Here is a 12,500-nt window from a genome sequence, read left to right as displayed (position 1 = left end):
TTACACAATTCAACTTTTTCGACAAGTTCCTATATCCTGCCGACCAGACACCAAACTTTATACGGTTTTATAGACACTAGCGCCCTCTGCCGGCCAGTCACCGAACTTAACACTGTTTTATAGACACTAGCGCCCTCTGCCGGCCAGTCACCGAACTTAACACGGTTTAATAGACACTAGCGCCCTCTGCCGGCCAGAAGACAAACCAAACACAGTTTTATAGACACTAGCGCCCTCTGCCGGCCAGACGACAAACTGAACACGGTTTTATAGACACTAGCGCCCTCTGCCGGAGAGACGACAAACTAAACACATTTTTATAGACACTAGCGCCCTCTGCCGGCCAGTCACCGAACTTAACACGGTTTTATAGACACTAGCGCCCTCTGCCGGAGAGACGACAAACTAAACACAGTTTTATAGACACTAGCGCCCTCTGCCGGAGAGACGACAAACTGAACAACTTTTTATAGACACTAGCGCCCTCTGCCGGCCAGTGACCGAACTTTTATGTCATACACCTCGGACGACTTCTACATACAAAACATCCCCATTCAACTTCACAAATCATCTTTCTCGACAAGTTCCTATATCGAGCGGAATTAAATTTCATAATACTTGTTTTTCATTATTATTTCTATTTTCATAAAACTTTTATATAATACACCTCGTACGTTCATACATCGAGAGGCCATCTAATTTCATAATACTTTTTTCCGTTATTGTTAATATTTTCATAACACTTTTATATAATATACCTCGAACGGCTTCTACATAAAAAAAATTTCCATTCAATTTACACAATTCAACTTTTTCGACAAGTTCCTATATCCTGCCGACCAGACACCAAACTTTATACGGTTTTATAGACACTAGCGCCCTCTGCCGGCCAGTCACCGAACTTAACACTGTTTTATAGACACTAGCGCCCTCTGCCGGCCAGAAGACAAACTAAACACAGTTTTATAGACACTAGCGCCCTCTGCCGGCCAGACGACAAACTGAACACGGTTTTATAGACACTAGCGCCCTCTGCCGGAGAGACGACAAACTAAACACATTTTTATAGACACTAGCGCCCTCTGCCGGCCAGTCACCGAACTTAACACGGTTTTATAGACACTAGCGCCCTCTGCCGGAGAGACGACAAACTAAACACATTTTTATAGACACTAGCGCCCTCTGCCGGCCAGTCACCGAACTTAACACGGTTTAATAGACACTAGCGCCCTCTGCCGGCCAGAAGACAAACTAAACACAGTTTTATAGACACTAGCGCCCTCTGCCGGCCAGACGACAAACTGAACACGGTTTTATAGACACTAGCGCCCTCTGCCGGTCAGTCACCGAACTTAACACGGTTTAATAGACACTAGCGCCCTCTGCCGGCCAGAAGACAAACTAAACACAGTTTTATAGACACTAGCGCCCTCTGCCGGCCAGACGACAAACTGAACACGGTTTTATAGACACTAGCGCCCTCTGCCGGCCAGTCACCAAACTTAGGTAATTTCGTAATGCTTTATTTTTCATAATTATTACTATTTTCATAAAACTTTTATATAATACACCTCGTACGTTCATACATCGAGCGGCCATCTAATTTCATAATACTTTTTTTCCTTATTGTTAATATTTTCATAACACTTTTATGTGATAGATACACCTCGGACGGCTTTTAAATACAAAACATCTCCACTCAATTTTCACAAATCATCTTTTTCGACAAATTGCTATATCGAGCGGAATTTAATTTCATAATACTTGTTTTTCATTATTATTTCTATTTTCATACAACTTTTATATAATACACCTCGTACGTTCATACATCGAGCGGCGATCTAAATTCATAATACTTTTTTTCCTTATTGTTAATATTTTCATAACACTTTTATGTCATACACCTCGGACGGCTTTTAAATACAAAACATCTCCACTCAATTTTCACAAATCATCTTTCTCGACAAATTGCTATATCGAGCGGAATTTAATTTCATAATACTTGTTTTTCATTATTATTTCTATTTTCATACAACTTTTATATAATACACCTCGTACGTTCATACATCGAGCGGCGATCTAATTTCATAATACTTTTTTTCCTTATGGTTAATATTTTCATAACATTTTTATGTCATACACCTCGGACGACTTCTACATACAAAACATCTCCATTCAACTTCACAAATCATCTTTCTCGACAAGTTCCTATATCGAGCGGAATTTAATTTCATAATACTTGTTTTTCATTATTATTTCTATTTTCATACAACTTTTATATAATACACCTCGTACGTTCATACATCGAGCGGCGATCTAAATTCATAATACTTTTTTTCCTTATTGTTAATATTTTCATAACACTTTTATGTCATACACCTCGGACGGCTTTTAAATACAAAACATCTCCACTCAATTTTCACAAATCATCTTTCTCGACAAATTGCTATATCGAGCGGAATTTAATTTCATAATACTTGTTTTTCATTATTATTTCTATTTTCATACAACTTTTATATAATACACCTCGTACGTTCATACATCGAGCGGCGATCTAATTTCATAATACTTTTTTTCCTTATGGTTAATATTTTCATAACACTTTTATATAATATACCTCGAACGGCTTCTACATAAAAAAAATTTCCATTCAATTTACACAATTCAACTTTTTCGACAAGTTCCTATATCCTGCCGACCAGACACCAAACTTAATACGGTTTTATAGACACTAGCGCCCTCTGCCGGCCAGTCACCGAACTTAACACTGTTTTATAGACACTAGCGCCCTCTGCCGGCCAGAAGACAAACTAAACACAGTTTTATAGACACTAGCGCCCTCTGCCGGAGAGACGACAAACTAAACACCTTTTCATAGACACTAGCGCCCTCTGCCGGAGAGACGACAAACTAAACACCTTTTTATAGACACTAGCGCCCTCTGCCGGCCAGTCACCGAACTTAACACGGTTTAATAGACACTAGCGCCCTCTGCCGGCCAGAAGACAAACTAAATACCGTTTTATAGACACTAGCGCTCTCTGCCGGCCAGTCACCGAACTTAGCTAATTTCGTAATACTTTGCTTTTCATAATTATTACTATTTTCATACAACTTTTATATAATACACCTCGTACGTTCATACATCGAGCGACGATCTAATTTCATAATACTTTTTTTCTTTATCGTTAATATTTTCATAACATTTTTATGTCATACACCTCGGACGACTTCTACATACAAAACATCTCCATTCAACTTCACAAATCATCTTTCTCGACAAGTTCCTATATCGAGCGGAATTTAATTTCATAATACTTGTTTTTCATTATTATTTCTATTTTCATACAACTTTTATATAATACACCTCGTACGTTCATACATCGAGCGGCGATCTAATTTCATAATACTTTTTTTCCTTATGGTTAATATTTTCATAACACTTTTATGTCATACACCTCGGACGACTTCTACATACAAAACATCTCCACTCAATTTTCACAAATCATCTTTCTCGACAAATTGCTATATCGAGCGGAATTTAATTTCATAATACTTGTTTTTCATTATTATTTCTATTTTCATACAACTTTTATATAATACACCTCGTACGTTCATACATCGAGCGGCCATCTAATTTCATAATACTTTTTTTCCTTATTGTTAATATTTTCATAACACTTTTATGTCATACACCTCGGACGGCTTCTACATACAAAACATCTCCATTCAACTTCACAAATCATCTTTCTCGACAAGTTCCTATATCGAGCGGAATTTAATTTCATAATACTTGTTTTTCATTATTATTTCTATTTTCATACAACTTTTATATAATACACCTCGTACGTTCATACATCGAGCGGCCATCTAATTTCATAATACTTTTTTTCCTTATTGTTAATATTTTCATAACACTTTTATGTCATACACCTCGGACGGCTTCTACATACAAAACATCTCCATTCAACTTCACAAATCATCTTTCTCGACAAGTTCCTATATCGAGCGGAATTTAATTTCATAATACTTGTTTTTCATTATTATTTCTATTTTCATACAACTTTTATATAATACACCTCGTACGTTCATACATCGAGCGGCCATCTAATTTCATAATACTTTTTTTCCTTATTGTTAATATTTTCATAACACTTTTATGTGATAGATACACCTCGGACGGCTTCTAAATACAAAACATGTAATTTCATAATACTTCTTTTTAATATTCACAATACATCTTTTATATATTTTCACTATACATCTTTATTAATGTTAATGTAGAAGGCGTACCGTTGTACAGCGCACATATATGTGTGGTGTATCGAAGTTGACGTCTCGTTAAATTTTAATAAACTCGTTATAATTTACGTAAAGACGTTGTTTCGGTCATTCCACATCGGTGGATTATATAGTTTTCTGAAAGGGTCCCCGTTCTCCTCCAATATATTAACGTATATTGCTAGCGGTTCCCTTTTCAGATATTATATCAATTTATCCACAAGTTAAATATCTATTGCGAGATCGCGAATTTAGCTAGCGTTCTATCGTGAGCGATTCATATGCGATCGTCTATGAAAAATATATATTATATTACACTTTTATATATATAATACACAATATTTGCGATAACTCTCATTATTCCGTGCGAGAATAAAAATTTCGTTCATTATTACCTAATGTATAAACCATGTCGCTTACAATCTAGCGAAGGGTAGAGATAATGTCGAAATTGTAGCCCGGTCGACGTAATCATCTAATTTTTCTCATTTCGATTAAATTTAGATAGATTTATAGTCGATTCGGTGAAATTTTATAAAATAAGAAAAAATATAAATAAAGCGTGGCGCTGAAAATTATATATTTTCAATAATAAGCGCAGCAAACACGCAAAAGAAAAAGTAAATAACAATGTGTTTATACACGAATATAGATGATTATTATATTATGTATAAATATAAAGTATATATGTAATATAAAAAACATCATCATAATTTATCCTCTTTTGGATATTGTTATTAAAACTTTTTCGATAATAGTTTTTTATTATAAAATATATATATATATATATATATAATAATAATAATAATAATATATATTATATATATTATAAAACACAGTTCCCTGGTTGATCCTGCCAGTAGTCATATGCTTGTCTCAAAGATTAAGCCATGCATGTCTCAGTACAAGCCAAATTAAGGTGAAACCGCGAAAGGCTCATTAAATCAGTTATGGTTCCTTAGATCGTACCCACATTTACTTGGATAACTGTGGTAATTCTAGAGCTAATACATGCAAACAGAGTTCCGACCGGAGACGGAAGGAGCGCTTTTATTAGATCAAAACCAATCGGTGGCGGGCTTGCTCGTCATCGTACAATTTGGTGACTCTGAATAACTTTTCGCTGATCGCACGGTCTCGCACCGGCGACGCATCTTTCAAATGTCTGCCTTATCAACTGTCGATGGTAGGTTCTGCGCCTACCATGGTTGTAACGGGTAACGGGGAATCAGGGTTCGATTCCGGAGAGGGAGCCTGAGAAACGGCTACCACATCCAAGGAAGGCAGCAGGCGCGCAAATTACCCACTCCCGGCACGGGGAGGTAGTGACGAAAAATAACGATACGGGACTCATCCGAGGCCCCGTAATCGGAATGAGTACACTCTAAACCCTTTAACGAGGATCAATTGGAGGGCAAGTCTGGTGCCAGCAGCCGCGGTAATTCCAGCTCCAATAGCGTATATTAAAGTTGTTGCGGTTAAAAAGCTCGTAGTCGAATCTGTGTCCCACGCCGCTGGTTCATCGTACGCGGTGTTAACTGGCGTGTCGTGGGACGTCCTGCCGGTGGGCTTAGCTCGCAAGGGCGGCCCAACTCAATCCCGCCGCGGTGCTCTTGACTGAGTGTCGAGGTGGGCCGGCACGTTTACTTTGAACAAATTAGAGTGCTTAAAGCAGGCCAAAATTTTGCCTGAATACTGTGTGCATGGAATAATGGAATAGGACCTCGGTTCTATTTTGTTGGTTTTCGGAACCCCGAGGTAATGATTAATAGGAACGGATGGGGGCATTCGTATTGCGACGTTAGAGGTGAAATTCTTGGATCGTCGCAAGACGGACAGAAGCGAAAGCATTTGCCAAAAACGCTTTCATTGATCAAGAACGAAAGTTAGAGGTTCGAAGGCGATCAGATACCGCCCTAGTTCTAACCATAAACGATGCCAGCTAGCGATCCGCCGACGTTCCTCCGATGACTCGGCGGGCAGCTTCCGGGAAACCAAAGCTTTTGGGTTCCGGGGGAAGTATGGTTGCAAAGCTGAAACTTAAAGGAATTGACGGAAGGGCACCACCAGGAGTGGAGCCTGCGGCTTAATTTGACTCAACACGGGAAACCTCACCAGGCCCGGACACCGGAAGGATTGACAGATTGAGAGCTCTTTCTTGATTCGGTGGGTGGTGGTGCATGGCCGTTCTTAGTTGGTGGAGCGATTTGTCTGGTTAATTCCGATAACGAACGAGACTCTAGCCTGCTAACTAGGCGTATTTCGACATCCCAAAGGCCCGTCGGTATTGAGTTTCGGCTCTTGCCGTTCGCGGTTTTTACTGTCGGCGTACAAATAATTCTTCTTAGAGGGACAGGCGGCTTCTAGCCGCACGAGATTGAGCAATAACAGGTCTGTGATGCCCTTAGATGTTCTGGGCCGCACGCGCGCTACACTGAAGGAATCAGCGTGTCCTCCCTGGCCGAGCGGCCCGGGTAACCCGCTGAACCTCCTTCGTGCTAGGGATTGGGGCTTGCAATTGTTCCCCATGAACGAGGAATTCCCAGTAAGCGCGAGTCATAAGCTCGCGTTGATTACGTCCCTGCCCTTTGTACACACCGCCCGTCGCTACTACCGATTGAATGATTTAGTGAGGTCTTCGGACTGAGCGCGGTGGCGTTTCGGCGTCGCCGATGCTTCGGAAAGATGACCAAACTTGATCATTTAGAGGAAGTAAAAGTCGTAACAAGGTTTCCGTAGGTGAACCTGCGGAAGGATCATTACAGAGTATTTGTTCGTTTTTAAACAAAAAAAAAAAACGAAATCAAGTCTGTATTAATTGTAAAAGAAAATTTTCTTCTACAAAATTATCGAACTCTTCAAAAGAAATTTATATATGTTATAAATTATATATATATTATAGATGTATATATATTGAAATCTTTTTTTAATTTTTACAAAATTCGAACAAGTTTCGAATAAAATTAAAAAAAAAAAAGATAAATATAATTCATACGTCTATAAAAATATATTTACATATATAAATTTTTCCAATAAAAATATAACGAAAAATTTTTATCATAGTTTATAGAAGGCGTCGACGACGATGACGACACAACAATAACAACATATGTATTATTATATATTATAACGATTGACGGAACGATCATTAACAAAATTTCTTGTTAACTAAAAACGTTCTGATAAAGAATCGTTATTATAATAAACGAAAAATATATAGTTTATTGAAACGTCGTCTGTTGTCGTGTGTGTGTCTATATTTTTATGGATAAATTTTATTTCGTTTATTATATTATTACCTAAGTTTTTTATCGTTTGAAGGTAATACAAGAAAATATCGACAAGATTATATGTGATGATTATGTTATTGAGACATTTTCATCCGGGTACCTAAACGAAATTTAAGCACATGTCGATTCTATCGATATGTATAAAAATTCGTTTTAGAAATAATATTTTTATGTATTATTTCGAAGGTGTTCGAAGATTTACGCCCGACCGTCGAAATTTGTATAAAACTTTCAAGATAAAAAAAAAACTGTAATAATATAAAGAGGAGGAATATATCGTGCGAGATATCTGTCTATGCGCGCCTCGTTTGTAATAAAACATGTGCAGCGGTTAAAATTTATCAGATATATCAAAGTACGATATTATAATTTCTCTAAAAGTTTCGAATAATTACCATTTATTATAATATATATATATATATATATATATATATATATATATATATATAAAATGTCGTTATATAAATTTTCTATACGCGTATAAGATATTATAATAATATTATTAATTTAATAATAATCAAATATTAAAAATACGACGAATAGAATATGAGAAAACGACATAATAATAAAATGATTACCCTGAACGGTGAATCACTTGGCTCGTGGGTCGATGAAGAACGCAGCTAATTGCGCGTCAACTTGTGAACTGCAGGACACATGAACATCGACATTTCGAACGCACATTGCGGTCCTCGGATACTCGTTCCCGGACCACTCCTGACTGAGGGTCGTATCAATTTAAAAGACTGCTTAGAATTTAAAATTTTTCTATTTATTAAAGAAAAATAATGCCTAAGCGTGTTGGATGTGAAACAATAACGCACACTAATTAAGAAAAAACACATGCACATACAAACTTGTGCGTATTTTTTTTTGTATTTGTGCGGCATCCTAAAGTGCGAAAAGCAGCGTAAATTTTTATAGAAAAAGTTACGCAATTTTTGAACACAACCCGCTATACCATAAATTAATCGTGTATTTATATGAAATACATAAAATTTGTTTGGTAGAGAGTTATATTTATATATAATATATATATATATATATTATACATATATACGACGTATATATAGTCGATAAATAAGTGTGTGTATATATAATATATTTATGATAAAATGATAACGCGGTCGTCGTGTCCGAGAGAAATAATAAAGTTTCGAAGACTGGACGTCTGACCAGTGTTTTATTTATATCATTTATACACACGGTATATCGACAAAATATATGAATTATATATATTAAAAATATTATATATGTATAAAGGCTGGTGGTGTGTTGCTGATGCTGATGCTGATGCTGCTGCTGCTGCTGCCGACTCTTTAAATAAAAACAAATAATGTTATATTTCATATGAGAGATGATATTATTAAACACACGTTTTTTTTTTATGATAGTTTGGCGAATTGTATTTAAATATTATACGAGATATATTATAATATATCGACCTCAGAGCAGGTGAGATTACCCGCTGAATTTAAGCATATTACTAAGCGGAGGAAAAGAAACTAACTAGGATTCCCTCAGTAGCTGCGAGCGAACAGGGAAAAGCCCAGCACCGAATCCCGTGGTCGATATCGGCCACCGGGAAATGTGGTGTTAGGGAGGATCCGTTTATCACGAGATCGTGCGGCGCGTCCAAGTCCTTCTTGAACGGGGCCACAGCCCATAGAGGGTGCCAGGCCCGTAGCGACCGTTGCCGATTGCGTGAGGATCTCTCCTGAGAGTCGGGTTGCTTGAGAGTGCAGCCCTAAGTGGGTGGTAAACTCCATCTAAGGCTAAATATGACCACGAGACCGATAGCGAACAAGTACCGTGAGGGAAAGTTGAAAAGCACTTTGAAGAGAGAGTTCAAGAGTACGTGAAACCGTTCAGGGGTAAACCTGAGAAACCCGAAAGGTCGAAAGAGGAAATTCATTCGCGTTTCGATAATTGAAGTTGAACGTTTGTATGACGGATATTGTTTGTGTTTCGGCATATTACAATAAATCGCGTTTTACGTTTTTCTAATCGATATCGAACGCGTGCACTTTTCCTCTAGTAGGACGTCGTGATCCGTTGGGTGTCTGTCTAAGACTCGAGGTGGTAGACCACTTGATTTTATTCGAATTCATGGGGACCCTCGATGTTCCGACAGACTCGCTCGACGGTAGAAATATGGCGCGGGGCCGCTAGATTAATTAGCGTTCGGCCCGTAGCAAGAGCGTTTCGTGTTTGACGGTAATCGGACATAATGCCGATTCTGTCCCGGAACGACTGTTGGTTACGGTGTTCTCGAACAGACCTCGTTTTGAAACGCCGATCAACGACGCTATCGATTTGGGTAATTTCAGGACCCGTCTTGAAACACGGACCAAGGAGTCTAGCATGTGCGCGAGTCATTGGGAAATAACTAAACCTAAAGGCGTAATGAAAGTAAAGGTTTACCTCGCGTAGACCAAGGGAGGATAAGCGATTTGCAAATAAAAATTGTAAACGCTTCGCACTCCCGGGGCGTCTCGTTCTCATTACGAGAAGAGGCGCACCAAGAGCGTACACGCTGGGACCCGAAAGATGGTGAACTATGCCTGGTCAGGACGAAGTCAGGGGAAACCCTGATGGAGGTCCGTAGCGATTCTGACGTGCAAATCGATCGTCGGAACTGGGTATAGGGGCGAAAGACTAATCGAACCATCTAGTAGCTGGTTCCCTCCGAAGTTTCCCTCAGGATAGCTGGCGCTCGTAGCGTACGAGTTTCATCCGGTAAAGCGAATGATTAGAGGCATTGGGGTCGAAACGACCTCAACCTATTCTCAAACTTTAAATGGGTGAGATCTCCGGCTTGCTCGAACTTATGAAGCCGCGAGACTCGAATCAGAGTGCCAAGTGGGCCATTTTTGGTAAGCAGAACTGGCGCTGTGGGATGAACCAAACGTCGAGTTAAAGCGCCAAAATCGACGCTTATGGGATACCATGAAAGGCGTTGGTAACTTAAGACAGCAGGACGGTGGCCATGGAAGTCGGAATCCGCCAAGGAGTGTGTAACAACTCACCTGCCGAAGTTACTAGCCCTGAAAATGGATGGCGCTGAAGCGTCGTGCTTATACTCGACCGTCAGCGGCATGTGCGGTTCGCGTTTTGCGCGCGACCATGAAGCTCTGACGAGTAGGAGGGTCGCGGCGGTGTGCGCAGAAGGATTGGCCGTGAGGCCGTCTGGAGCCGCCGTCGGTGCAGATCTTGGTGGTAGTAGCAAATACTCCAGCGAGGCCCTGGAGGACTTCACAAATCATCTTTCTCGACAAGTTCCTATATCGAGCGGAATTTAATTTCATAATACTTGTTTTTCATTATTATTTCTATTTTCATACAACTTTTATATAATACACCTCGTACGTTCATACATCGAGCGGCGATCTAAATTCATAATACTTTTTTTCCTTATTGTTAATATTTTCATAACACTTTTATGTCATACACCTCGGACGGCTTTTAAATACAAAACATCTCCACTCAATTTTCACAAATCATCTTTCTCGACAAATTGCTATATCGAGCGGAATTTAATTTCATAATACTTGTTTTTCATTATTATTTCTATTTTCATACAACTTTTATATAATACACCTCGTACGTTCATACATCGAGCGGCGATCTAATTTCATAATACTTTTTTTCCTTATGGTTAATATTTTCATAACACTTTTATATAATATACCTCGAACGGCTTCTACATAAAAAAAATTTCCATTCAATTTACACAATTCAACTTTTTCGACAAGTTCCTATATCCTGCCGACCAGACACCAAACTTAATACGGTTTTATAGACACTAGCGCCCTCTGCCGGCCAGTCACCGAACTTAACACTGTTTTATAGACACTAGCGCCCTCTGCCGGCCAGAAGACAAACTAAACACAGTTTTATAGACACTAGCGCCCTCTGCCGGAGAGACGACAAACTAAACACCTTTTCATAGACACTAGCGCCCTCTGCCGGAGAGACGACAAACTAAACACCTTTTTATAGACACTAGCGCCCTCTGCCGGCCAGTCACCGAACTTAACACGGTTTAATAGACACTAGCGCCCTCTGCCGGCCAGAAGACAAACTAAATACCGTTTTATAGACACTAGCGCTCTCTGCCGGCCAGTCACCGAACTTAGCTAATTTCGTAATACTTTGCTTTTCATAATTATTACTATTTTCATACAACTTTTATATAATACACCTCGTACGTTCATACATCGAGCGACGATCTAATTTCATAATACTTTTTTTCTTTATCGTTAATATTTTCATAACATTTTTATGTCATACACCTCGGACGACTTCTACATACAAAACATCTCCATTCAACTTCACAAATCATCTTTCTCGACAAGTTCCTATATCGAGCGGAATTTAATTTCATAATACTTGTTTTTCATTATTATTTCTATTTTCATACAACTTTTATATAATACACCTCGTACGTTCATACATCGAGCGGCGATCTAATTTCATAATACTTTTTTTCCTTATGGTTAATATTTTCATAACACTTTTATGTCATACACCTCGGACGACTTCTACATACAAAACATCTCCACTCAATTTTCACAAATCATCTTTCTCGACAAATTGCTATATCGAGCGGAATTTAATTTCATAATACTTGTTTTTCATTATTATTTCTATTTTCATACAACTTTTATATAATACACCTCGTACGTTCATACATCGAGCGGCCATCTAATTTCATAATACTTTTTTTCCTTATTGTTAATATTTTCATAACACTTTTATGTCATACACCTCGGACGGCTTCTACATACAAAACATCTCCATTCAACTTCACAAATCATCTTTCTCGACAAGTTCCTATATCGAGCGGAATTTAATTTCATAATACTTGTTTTTCATTATTATTTCTATTTTCATACAACTTTTATATAATACACCTCGTACGTTCAT

General features: G+C 38.4%; 2 non-coding genes across 2 annotated transcripts; both read left to right on the top strand.

The window, feature by feature from the left end:
• The first annotated feature begins 5,121 nt into the window (after nt 1-5,121).
• LOC130903274 (small subunit ribosomal RNA) lies at nt 5,122-7,043 on the top strand. Its single transcript, XR_009060668.1, has one exon. It is a non-coding gene; the product is annotated as a small subunit ribosomal RNA (ribosomal RNA).
• Nucleotides 7,044-8,146: 1,103 nt separating this feature from the next.
• Nucleotides 8,147-8,302, top strand: LOC130903283 (5.8S ribosomal RNA). The gene has a single exon (XR_009060675.1). It is a non-coding gene; the product is annotated as a 5.8S ribosomal RNA (ribosomal RNA).
• The last annotated feature ends 4,198 nt before the right edge of the window (nt 8,303-12,500 follow it).

The sequence above is a fragment of the Diorhabda carinulata genome, unplaced genomic scaffold, assembly GCF_026250575.1.
Source record: "Diorhabda carinulata isolate Delta unplaced genomic scaffold, icDioCari1.1 Dcau_19, whole genome shotgun sequence".
Taxonomy (NCBI): domain Eukaryota; kingdom Metazoa; phylum Arthropoda; class Insecta; order Coleoptera; family Chrysomelidae; genus Diorhabda; species Diorhabda carinulata.
The sequence above is the reverse complement of the archived record's forward strand: the minus strand, read 5'-3'. Positions and strand labels throughout refer to the sequence as shown.